At 42.1% G+C, this 12,867-nt stretch overlaps 1 protein-coding gene across 5 annotated transcripts in view; it reads left to right on the top strand.

Moving 5' to 3' along the window:
• The window catches only part of IRAG1 (inositol 1,4,5-triphosphate receptor associated 1), a 136,424-nt gene that overhangs the window by 37,780 nt on the left and 85,777 nt on the right, over positions 1–12,867 (top strand). For 2 of the 5 annotated variants that reach the window (XM_074955052.1, XM_074955050.1), the window contains one exon: positions 12,338–12,440. The exons of 2 other annotated variants lie outside the window; for them this stretch is intronic. The gene's annotated coding sequence lies outside the window, so the exon portion shown is untranslated. Of the gene's footprint in view, positions 1–7,801; positions 7,867–12,337; positions 12,441–12,867 lie in introns of all 5 variants that reach the window. One more of the 5 variants, XM_074955051.1, reaches the window with a different exon arrangement.

Here is a 12,867-nt window from a genome sequence, read left to right as displayed (position 1 = left end):
AAAAGATGGTGTGATTTTTTTCCCTCAAATTGATAATCTTGCAAACTCAACCTGGAAGTGAAGTTGTAGTTTTTCTGACTCATGCAACCATACAGATGTTCCAGTTGGAATGTAGAACTGCAGAGCCAATACCATTATCAACAAGAGTAAAAATTAGTTTTAACTTTTCAGTAAAATGACACATTGGAATCCGAATCCTCACAGCGAGTGGATTGCTTAAGAAGATGCCGTTTTTAGTGTAAAGCAACACTTTAAGATATCACCTGGATTCATAAACAGGAAAAGCAACCAATTCTCTCCTCCTTCCCTATGTTGATTCTGCCATGCTAACAAAAGTAATAAGCAGTAAAAAAAAAAAAATTCATAGCTAAAGCAAGCAGATCAGACTCTGAATATCCTCAGAGATCAGATCTGCTGAATAAGGGTGCTCTTTTTATGTAGTCACTTTTCAGAGTGGAACCTCACTTTGAACTGCCAATTAGGTCATGAAGTTGTTGATCTTGTTTGCTGAAAAAGGCTTTCTAAAATCCAGAACAAAACCTATCTGAGCCATGAGAGTAACCTCTTTGCACATTACTAATCATTTGTCTGTTTTTATCACTCTGGCAATGCAAAATTTAACTAGCTACATTTGCCACTTGCTTAGATGAGCCGGAGAGTTTAATGTAATTTGTGTCTGCCTAAAGGACTGCAAATACCTCTTAGGATCCCAAAGTAACCTGTTTATGTTGGTTTTAATCAAGAGAATGTGTTCTTTGTGATCACTCTTTTTAAAATAATGATAGAAATTTTGTTCCATTTATTTCTTCATTTGGTAGACTTTTTGCTTGAATAAGAACAAGCTGTGTTTAGCTTATTGGGTCACTAACCAATTGTGTTCTGCCCTAGTTGCCTTAAACTTATTTAATGTTGCCAAATTAGGTCTTTGCTAATATTTTTTCCAAATTATATAATTTGTTTTCCAGCTCCACTGATGCTTATGTGATTTTTTTTTTATATAATGTGTTTGAAATTATAGCTCCATGTAGCATAACTTTAAATGATTCCCTAAAATGGAATGAATTGACATCAGAGGACATGGGATATTTTTCCCAAAGGAAATGTCAAATTGTTCTTTTCCCTTTGCTAGGAAAATTAGTAGCACAGGTGGAGGTAGCAGAGGCATGGCTTAGCCATGCTGAGTACATACCTGTTGGTTTTAGGTAGGTTTGTATTTGGCACAGCTGGGCAATGCCTCTGATGCCACTCCCCGTGCTATCATAACTACGCTGCTGTTTATACTCATGCTAGCATGTTGACAGCACAGATGTGTGTACACAAGCAGGAAAGTCACACCCCTAGTTTGTGGTGCAGACATAGCTTCAATATGTGTGTTGTTTGATAGCGGTGTCGAAATCCTTTGCCTTAGAATGCAATCGTGTTGATGCTAAGAGGAGTTTGTCCATGACATTTGAAAGTGACATCTATTATCAGCTCACTTTGGGGAAACAGTAGTGAACCTAACTATTGGGCAAACATAGAAATCATTTTCATAACAGGTAGTTGAGTATATGAATTTTCACAAGCAATTCTCTATCCATTTGTTTCCTCCATCATAATTCAGAAACCATACTGAATAGTTTGTCTTAATTGTCTTTGAATTACTCTTTACCATTCTTATATGGACATCCAGTACAATACAGCTCTCTGGGTTTTTTTCCAACGCAGGGTCATCCTTACTAGACAGATGTGTAACCTGGAAGAAATCAGTTCATAGTATCTCATTTTTGAGAGCATTAAGAATGTTTTTCATTCTTCATTTTGTGATTATTCCCTATATGTCCCAGGAGCAAAGACTGATGTTGCCCTCCTACATAAATTAGCCAGTTTCTATACAAAATATGTTTGCAGTGTTGTAGCTGTGTTGGTCCTGGAATATTAGAGAGACAAGGTGGGTGAGGTAATAGCTGTTATTGGACCAACTTCGGTTGGTGAAAGAAACAAGCTTTCGAGCTCCACAGATCACCAACAGAAGCTGGTCCAATAAAAGGGCAGCCCCTGAGCCAGCAGCAGAATTTTGGGTGTGTGGGAGGGGGTTAGGGGCTGAGGTGTGGTGGGTGCACTTACCTGGGGTGGTAAACATAGCCTTACTTATGATCACCCCTAGATCTAGATTCCTCCCAAGCCACCCTCCTAAGTGGCACTTGATGACACTGTTTGTCCAAGATCTGTTTCTTAGAACTAGAATGACTAAAAGATCAAAGAAGAGTACACAAAATCAATTAAGTTTGCAGGGAAAAGATAAGGCAATAAAACAGGGGTGGGCAAACTTTTTGGCCCGAGGGGCCACAGGTGCTCACAAAATTGGGGGTTGGGTGAGGGAGGGGGTGAGGGCTCTGGCTGGGGATGCGGGCTCTGGGGTGGGGCCAGAAATGAGGAGTTCAGGGTGTGGGAGGGGGCTCCGGGCTGGGGCAGGGGGTTGGGGTGCAGGGAGAGGGCTCCGGCTGCAGTGTGGGCTCTGGTGTGCAGGAGGGTGGGACCGAGAGGTTCAGAGAGTGGGAGGGCTGTGGCAAAGTGTTGGGGCACGGGAGGGGGTCAGGGTGCAGGCTCCAGGTGGCACTTACCTCAAGCAGCTCCTGGAAGCAGCGGCATGTCCCCTCCTCCGCCTCCTATGCAGAGGCGCTGCCAGGCAGCTCTGCGCACTGCCCCGTCCACAGGTGCCGCCCCTGCAACTCCCATTGGCCCCATTTGCTGGCCAGTGGGAGCTGCAGGGGCAGCACTTGAGGCGGGGGCAGCACGCGGAGCCCCCCGACATCCCCTATGCACAGGAGCTGGAGATGGAACATGCCGCTGCTTCCAGGAGCCATGCGGAGCAAGCCCCCAACCCCACTTCCCAGCAGGAGCTTGAGGGCCGGATTAAAATGTTTGAAGGGCCCGATGCGACCCCGGGGCCATAGTTTGCCCACCCCTGCAATAAAAGGGAGGCATTCATGGACAGAGGACAGTTCTCTTCGGATGGACTTCATCTGAATAGGAAGGAAATAGACTTTTAGGATGGAGGCTGGCACAACTGATTAAGAGAGCTTTAAACTAGGAATTTGGGGGAGATGGTTGGGAGATGTCCAGGTAATCTCCACGCCGGATTTTAGCATTGAGAGGAAAGAAAACGAAGTAAGAGAGGATACAGCCATGGGTAGGAGAATGGACATAAGGAGGAAGGGCAGTGTAGATACCAGTCTAATAGGTCATACTGGCTGTAGAATGACCATGCCTAATCAGGTACAGAATGTGAGTGAGGTCATACAGCAAAAATTAAGATGTTTGTACACCAATGCGAGGAGCCTAGGTAACAAAATGGAGGAACTAGAGCTACTGGTGCAGGAAGTGAAACCAGATATTATAGGGATAACAGAAACATGGTGGAATAGTAGTCATGACTGGACTATGGGTATTGAAGGGTATGTGCTGTTTAGGAAAGACAGAAATAAAGGTAAAGGTGCTGGAGTAGCATTGTATATCAATGATGAGGTAGAATGTAAAGAAATAAGAAGCGATGGAATGGATAAGACAGAGTCCGTCTGGGCAAAAATCACATTGGGGAAGAAAACTACTAGAGCCTCCCCTGTGATAGTGCTTGGGGTGTGCTATAGACCGCCGGGATCTAATTTAGATATGGATAGAGCCCTCTTTAATGTTTTTAATGAAGTAAATACTAATGGGAACTGTATGATCTTGGGAGACTTTAACTTCCCAGATATAGACTGGAGGATGAGTGCTAGTAATAATAATAGGGCTCAGATTTTCCTAGATGTGATAGCTGATGGATTCCTTCATCAAGTAGTTGCTAAACCGACTAGAGGGGATGCCGTTTTAGATTTGGTTTTGGTGAGTAGTGAGGACCTCATAGAAGAAATGGTTGTAGGGGTCAGTCTTGGTTCAAGTGATCATGAGCTAATTCAGTTCAAACTGAACGGAAGGACAAACAAAAATAAATCTGTGACTAGGGTTTTTGATTTCAAAAGGGCTGACTTTGAAAAATTAAGGAAATTAGTTAGGGAAGTGGATTGGACTGAAGAACTTGTGGATCTAAAGGCAGAGGGGGCCTGGGATTACTTTAAGTCAAAGCTGCAGAAGCTATCGGAAACCTGCATCCCAAGAAAGGGGAAAAAATTCATAGGCAGGACTTGAAGACCAAGCTGGATGAGCAAGCATCTCAGAGAGGTGATTAAGAAAAAGCAGAAAGCATACAGGGAGTGGAAGATGGGAGGAATCAGCAAGGAAAGCTACCTTACTGAGGTCAGAACATGTAGGGATAAAGTGAGACAGGCTAAAAGTCAAGTAGAGTTGGACCTTGCAGAGGGAATTAAAACCAATAGTAAAAGGTTCTATAGCCATATGAATAAGAAGAAAACAAAGGAAGAAGAAGTGGGACCACTAAAAACTGAGGATGGAGTGGAGGTCAAGGATACTCTAGGCATGGCCCAATATCTAAACAAATACTTTGCCTCAGTATTTAATAAGGCTAATGAGCATCTTAGGGATAATGGTAGCATGACAAATGGGAATGAGGATATAGAGGTAGATATTACCATATCTGAGGTAGAAGCGAAACTCGAACAGCTTAATGGGACTAAATCGGGGGGGGGCCACATAATCTTCATCCAAGAATATTAAAGGAATTGGCACATGAAATTGCAAGCCCATTAGCAAGAATTTTTAATGAATCTGTAAACTCAGGGGTTGTACCATATAATTGGAGAATTGCTAACATAGTTCCTATTTTTAAGAAAGGAAAAAAAAGTGATCCAGGTAACTACAGGCCTGTTAGTTTGACATCTGTAGTATGCAAGGTCTTGGAAAAAATTTTGAAGGAGAAAGTAGTTAAGGACATTGAGGTCAATGGTAAATGAGACAAAATATAACATGGTTTTACAAAGGGTAGATCGTGCCAAACCAACCTGATCTCCTTCTTTGAGAAAGTAACTGATTTTTTAGACAAAGGAAACGCAGTGGATCTAATTTACCTAGATTTCAGTTAAGGCATTTGATACTCTGCCACATGGGGAATTATTAGTTAAATTGGAAAAGATGGGGATCAATATGAAAACTGAAAGGTGGATAAGGAATTGGTTAACAGGGAGACTGCAGCAGGTCCTACTGAAAGGTGAACTGTCAGGCTGGAGGGAGGTTACCAGTGGAGTTCCTCAGGGATCAGTTTTGGGACCAATCTTATTTAATCTTTTTATTACTGACCTCGGCACAAATAGTGGGAGTGCACTAATAAAGTTTGCGGATGATACAAAGCTGGGAGGTATTGCCAATTTAGAGAGAGACCGGGATATCATACAGGAAGATTTGGATGACCTTGTAAACTGGAGTAATAGTAATAGGATGAAATTTAATAGTGAGAAGTGTGAGGTCATGCATTTAGGGATTAATAACAAGAATTTTAGTTATAAGCTGGGGATGCATCAATTAGAAGTAACGGAGGAGGAGAAGGACCTTGGAGTATGGGTTGATCATAGGATGACTATGAGCTGCCAATGTGATATGGCCGTGAAAAAAGCTAATGTGGTCTTGGGATGCATTAGGCGAGGTATTTCCAGTAGAAATAAGGAGGTGTTAGTACCGTTAGACAAGGCACTGGTGAGACCTCACCTGGAATACTGTGTGCAGTTCTGGTCTCCCATGTTTAAGAAGGATGAATTCAAACTGGAACAGGTACAGAGAAGGGCTACTAGGATGATCCGAGGAATGGAAAACCTGGCTTATGAAAGGAGACTCAAGGAGCTTGGCTTGTTTAGCCTAACCAAAAGAAGGTTGAGGGGAGATATGATTGCTCTCTATAAATATATCAGAGGGATAAATACTGGAGAGGGAGAGGAATGATTTAAGCTCAGTACCAATGTGGACACAAGAACAAATGGATATAAACTGGTCATCGGGAAGTTTAGACTTGTAATTAGATGAAGGTTTCTAGCCATCAGAGGAGTGAAGTTTTGGAATAGCCTTCCAAGGGAAGCAGTGCGGGCAAAAGACCTATCTGGCTTCAAGATTAAACTCGATAAGCTTATGGAGGAGATGGTATGATGGGATAACATGATTTTGGCAATTAATTGATCTTTAAATATTCATGGTAAATAGGCCCAATGGCCTGTGATGAGATGTTAGATGGGGTGGGATCTGAGTTACTACCGAGAATTCTTTCCTGGGTATCTGGCTGGTGAATCTTGCCCATGTGCTCAGGGTTCAGCTGATCGCCATATTTGGGCTCGGGAAGGAATTTTCCTCCAGGGCAGTTTGGAAGAGGCCCTGGAGGTTTTTCACTTTCCTCTGTAGCATGGGGCACGGGTCACTTGCTGGAGGATTCTCTGCACTTTGAAGTCTTTAAACCATGATTTGAGGACTTCAGTAGCTCAGACATAGGTGAGAGGTTTATCGCAGGAGTGGGTGGGTGAGATTCTGTGGCCTGCATTGTGCAGGAGGTCAGATTAGATGATCATAATGGTCCCTTCTGACCTTAATATCTATCTATGAGAAAAGGTGAGATAAGCATAAATGAATTAATGGTCATGTGGCAAGGATAAAAGAGCATAGGAGCACATAACATCTACAGCTATTAAAATGATGTAACACATGAAGCAGGGAGAAGAACTGATGATGTATGACTAGGATAGGTTGAACTTAAGAGGAGAAAAATTCTGCGTGAATATCTGAAAAAGCTTCCCTACAGCACAACCTATGAGGCTATGGCATAGTAGCAATCTAAGGTCCTAATCCTGCAGTGGAAGTACTCGCATGCATATGTTTGTTCACATGTGCACAAGTCTATTGTATTCACATGTGCACAAGTCTATTGTATTGTGGCTGTAAAAGAGAAAATACAATTCTTTATGAGGTAGTTCATCTAGAGTGGCCCAAATCTTGAGGTCTTTAGTCAGTTTTGACTCAGTCCGTTCTTCGGCAAACTTCTACTGAAGCTAATATGAGTTTGCTTGAGTAACATCTAAGTAATAATTGAGAGTTTTGTTGTGCCCCCAAAATCTATACATTGATCTCCTTCTTCTGCATGATCACCCTCTTCTCACTTGGCTCCCTGGTAACATCCCTCCACCTTCCCTTTCCTTGGACTCTGTTAGGTTGAGCGATCTGTACAGGTACTTGGAGGGCAATGAGAGAGAAAGGCAGACTGGGTTTGCCGGAGTGGGAGGGTGCAAATGTTGTCTCCTGTTTTGCCGAGTGGCACTTGTTGCTATATTAGTTCCATAGCACTCGTCTACTGTGGGTATCCCTTCTTAAGGGTGATCCTCTGGACAGCTGCCAGTTTAGCGGTCTGGTGAATAGGGGCAGATGGAGGCAGCCACAGGGGACCCAGATTCGTCATGGAGGCACCAATCTCCCTCTGATCAGCTAGAATCTACTGGATTTGTTGTTGGGCCCATGGTGAGCAGGGGACAGGACCCTGATTTCCCACAATGGAATGATTAAGGAGAAATCTCTGCAAGAAGAACCTTGCAAACATTTCCCCTCTCATAATTCCCTCTGGCCAAGTTTTCACACACAAGGATATGATCAGACCCTGAGTAAGGACCTGAATTTGGTCCAGTGTTTGGAAATGTCCATGCTTAATGATAAAGTATCTCACTGGATCTTTGTCATGAACTGATGAGTCAAAAAGAATAGGCAGAATTAATAGAAATGTAGCAGACTGCTATTAAAGATGATTTATGCAAAATCCTACACACAGTTCCTATAGTCATTAGTAGAGGGATATGCCAGTGACATTAATAGTAGCCTAATCTTCTTCAAATTCTTTGTCTAGCTAAATAAAACACAAAAATTGGAAATGGAAAACTGGTTCCAGGACTTGTGACTCATTCATAAAAGGTAAAGTTATGCAATATTAACTCCTTACTACCCAAAGCAAAGGGGCCCTGAATTCTTCCAGATCCATTTTTGTAAATGGACCTAGAGATTCCTCCCTTAAAAGAAAACTGCATCCATTTTCCTGAGCACATTGTTCTAGAATTTTAAGAATATTCCTCACTATTACTAATTCTTCTTAAAATATATATTAACTGCATTTGCCAGTTGAGTCTCCTGTTAGTGGCAGCAAAATGGGGTCCTAATACAAGAGACTACAGGCCAGGTTCCAAACTGATTTAGTGCTACTTGAATGAACAAACCTAAATTTTAATGTTTGATACTTAAGCAGAAGTGGCAATATTCGTATAGTTTTCTTCTGATAAACTAGTGTTAAAACAGAATGGAACCTGGCTGACCATTTTTTATGGAGAATTCCTATTCTGCAGGTAGAAAAGGAGTACTAGTGGCACCTTAGAGACTAACCAATTTATTTGAGCATAAGCTTTCGTGAGCTACAGCTCACTTCTGAATGCATCCGATGAAGTGAGCTGTAGCTCACGAAAGCTTATGCTCAAATAAATTTGTTAGTCTCTAAGGTGCCACAAGTACTCCTTTTCTTTTTGCGAATACAGACTAACACGGCTGTTACTCTGAAACCTATTCTGCAGGTGTGATTGCTATTCATTAATCAGCCATAATCCTGTATGATGGGTCTAAATTAAAACTATTTTGTGTGTGTAGTAGAATCAATATAGAACATTAGGTAAGAGCAAATATTAAACTTGGGATTTTCATAGGTGCCTAAAGCAGTACAAACCTAACTCTCCTTGAATTTGGGCCCTAAAATATTGTTGCAGAATAAGTTTGTGTTACTGAAATTCAAAGGGAGGTTGGGTGCCAACTCCCTTAGGCACCTATGAAAATCCCAGCCTAAATGGCCAAGTGCCTAGCTGCTAATCTAGTTGCTACTTTACAGCTATACATACTACAAAAAAACCACTGCATTTGGTTCTATTTTGTGCCGTTGTTGGCAATTTCAGTAGACTGCTGTGGGTCCCTGTGATAGCCTCTGTCCTTCATGCCCTTGGAGATTTTTTCAAATATTTTGGCATTTTGTATTTTGGAACGGAGTTCTGATAGCACGGATTCATCTCCACATACAGTGATCAGATCCAGTACCTCCCGTTCGGTCCATGCTGGAGCTCTTTTGCGATTCTGGGACTCCATGGTCACCTCTGCTGATGAGATCTGCACGGTCACCTGTGCTGATCAGCTTGCCACACTGGCCAAACAGGAAATGAAATTCAAAAGTTCGCGGTGCTTTTCCTGTCTACCTGGCCAGTGCATCCGAGTTCAGAGTGCTGTCCAGAGCGGTCACAATGGAGCACTGTGGGATAGCTCCCAGAGGCCATTAGAGTCGAATTGCGTCCACACTAACCCAAATTAGACCCGGCGATGTCCATTTCAGCACTAATTCCCTTGTCGGGGAGGAGTACAGAAATCGATTTTAAGAGCCAATTAAGTCGACGAAAATGGCTTTGTTGTGTGGATGGGTGCAGGGTTAAACAGATCTAACGCTGCTAAATTCGACCTAAACTCTTAGTGTAGACCAGGGCTGAGGGTCATGGTAACTAGAGGTATTCCCTGCAGACCAAAGTGGAGGTACATTGGAGAAGCATTTTGGGAACATTAAACTCTCACTGTCCTTTGCTGTATTTACTTAGTAGAAAAATGAAGAAATCCATTTTCCATCACATTGAATGTATCACTTTTCACCAGGACTAATTTTTTAAGCACTAATGCCTGTAATATTACTCTCCAAACAATCCACCATATCTACAAATTCTTCAGACTAGTACAGGCCACCCTTACCTCATTTTTGAAAATACAACCTCCAAAGAATGATACTTTTAGATGCTTTGGAGAATCAGAATACTTTGCTGCCTACCTAATTAAGTTATTTCTTCTTTGTTCAATAACAAGATGGTGGCATATTCTAATCTGTACGTAGTATGATGAACAAAATAACTATTCCAGCTGTGGGCCTCTCTGTACCTGCACAGAGTTGAACCTTTTCAGTTTATTTCTAAAACAGATGCTTACAAGCTGATTTTATTAAATAGTACAGTAAAAGTTGTGTTATCCAGAACTTTACCAACCGGAAAACTCTATAAACCGGCATTTCTGATCTTCATTGAAAGTTGGGTTTATAGTCCAGTTGGTGTGGGGCCGGCAGGCTCCCTACCTGGCTCCCCAGAAGCGGCGACATGTCCTTGCTGCTCCTAAGCAGAGGAACAGCCACGGGGGCTCCGTGTGCTGCCCCCGCCCCGAGCACTGGCTCCACAGCTCCCATTGGCTAGGAACCATGGCCAATGGGAGTTGCCAGGGCAGCACCTGCAGGCAGAGGCAGCGCACAGAGCTGCCTAGCCATGCCTCCACCTAGGAGCAGCAGGGACATGTCACTGCTTGCGAGGAGCCACCCGAGGCACGCGCCACCTGGATCCGCCACCCTGAAACCCCTCCCGTACTCCAACCCCCTGCCCCAAGCCCCCTCCCACACCCAAACTCCCTCCCAGAACCCATGCCCTGATCCCCCCTGCACCCAAACCCATTCACTCTTAGTTAACTGGAGTTTTTGACTTACCGGCACCCCTTGTTCCCCCCCACCACCTGCTGGATAACAAAGCTTTTTAGATATTCTTGGGCCATGAGGAAACTACAAAGTGGAAAAGAGTCATTTCCTCTGGTAAGTTTATGTAAAGTGAGACACGGGGGACAGGTAACTGTATGCAATCCTTATGATTTTAAGAAAGATTTTATAGCCATGAGATTATATGGTGATTGAAAGATCTGTAGAGGCTAGGGGCCTTCTTTTTTGCGATATGCATGCTATTGTTTGGTCAGTCTCCTTTTTTGGGTTCTTTTTAAATTTTTACCTCCCTGTATTTGTAAGGGATAAGGACGTACAAGAATAAAAAAGGATGAATAAGTTAAAAGTCAATGTATGTAGAAATTATTCATGTTAAATATTATCATGGCACAATTATTTGAATTTTATCTGCATACGGGGCTCAATCCTGCAAGGTGATGGATGCCCTCAACTCCCATTTAAGCCAATGGGAGTGCTCTCAGACTTTGCAGGATCAAATCCCGTATGTGAGAGGGAATAAACTTTACATTAACATTCTAGCTGCACACAATCTGCACAACCTAGAAAAGTATTGTTCAATATCTCATCGGGAGGGACAACACTGTAACTGCCTAAAAAAGTCTTGGTCCTACCCAGTGGGGTTGAATGGATATTAATGGGGGCAGAATTTGGTTCAGTAAACGTTATCGCAGAATACATTGGTATTATACAATATCTATGGAGTTGTTAATTATCTGTGCAGATAAATGATGGCTAAAGCAGTTTTAGAATAATTTACAAATTTAATCACTACTTCAAGTGAAAAATCAACTTTATGACTTTTAAAAAATTACATGCCATAAAGAAGCACCTTCTATCAATGTCCATGACCTCTTTCTATATATCTATATCTAAAGATTTAAATTGCTAGCAAATGTTAACAAATTGCACTTTTTCTTAGTGGAGTAATTACTATTATTAATAGTGTTTTGTGACTGAAAGGCATATCATGCACTACAAATAAATTGGCAGGAAAATTGTATTTCTGTCTTGCATTAATTTTCACTGAATGAAATAGAGCTATAACCTGTCTTAGGGGTGGGTCTACACGGCAATAAAACACCTATGGCTGGCCTATGGCTGCTGACTTGGGCTTGCAGGGCTCGGACTGCAAGGCTATCAAATTGCAGTATAGACATTCAGGAGCATTTTACATTCACTTCACACTTGTGTAAAAGAACACACAGCGTGCAGTGCATTTGTGAATCAAATCCTCTGACCTTACACTTCTTAACACTGCGGGTATGTCTACATTGCAATAAAACATTCATGGGTGGCCCATGTCAGCTGATCTGGGCTCGGGCTCCCAAACATGAATGCCTACACTGCAATTTTATAGCACTGCAGTGTGAGCCCAGGTCAGCTGACATGGACCAGCCACAAATGTTTTATTGCAGTGCAGACATACCCTCAGTGTTAAGAAGTTTGAGGTCAGAGGATTTGATTCACAAATGCACTGCACCCTATTTGTTCTTTTACACAAGTGTGAAGTGAATGTAAAATGTTCCTTTTCTGATTTGGTAGCAATTCACACTCACCTGTCATTCACTTTGCAGTGGTGCAAATGACTGCACAAGTGCAGGGCAATGGAAAACTGAGCCCACAAGGAGCAATTCAAAAATATTTCATTCAGAAGCCAAGATACTATCCTTGATGAGAACATGGAACTCCCACTACTGCCAATGGGAGTTGCTTGCCTTGATTGGGGGCAGTATATGAACCAAGGAATCTTAAGAAAACAATTTCTAAACTTTGTGTTTATATTTTTGCTCTTTTTCTTATGTATTTGCTGTGATTTGACAGAGCATTTGAGGTCAGCTGTCAGACTAGCAGTGGAGATGGAGTAAAGCATCTTTATTCTAAACCCTTGCTAACACAGTTTTCAGCTGTGACTCAGACAGAGAGGGTAAGTTTACTGATTATACTCTGCTTTCTCTACTGTGGTGAAATGGGTTGCAGAGGGAACAGATCAAAAGCCAAACATTTCTGAATACTTTTTCCTTTTATGGAATACAGCTTCTATATCATCATTTCCTGGAGTCTGTGTTCTAAGCTACCCAGTGATAGAAGAAAGTTCCCTGTATCCACTGATCTATATCTGACAACAAATTTGAACCCTAAGGAAATCCATTTTTACCTAACTATTTTAAGCAGAGGGTGTACAACAACAGACAAGAACTAACAAAACTTATTTATACTGCATGTCACTCAGTGTGAGAATAAGTAGAATCTGGTGGATAGGGTGTTTGCCTTGTTTAAAACAACTAAATCTTTTATCTTATAGTCCAGAAAGTGGTTTAACTGAACCGATGTTCTACTCGTCCATCCTTTTC

The sequence above is a fragment of the Natator depressus genome, chromosome 6 (assembly GCF_965152275.1).
Source record: "Natator depressus isolate rNatDep1 chromosome 6, rNatDep2.hap1, whole genome shotgun sequence".
Classification (NCBI taxonomy): domain Eukaryota; kingdom Metazoa; phylum Chordata; order Testudines; family Cheloniidae; genus Natator; species Natator depressus.
This window is presented reverse-complemented; position numbering and strand designations above follow the sequence as displayed.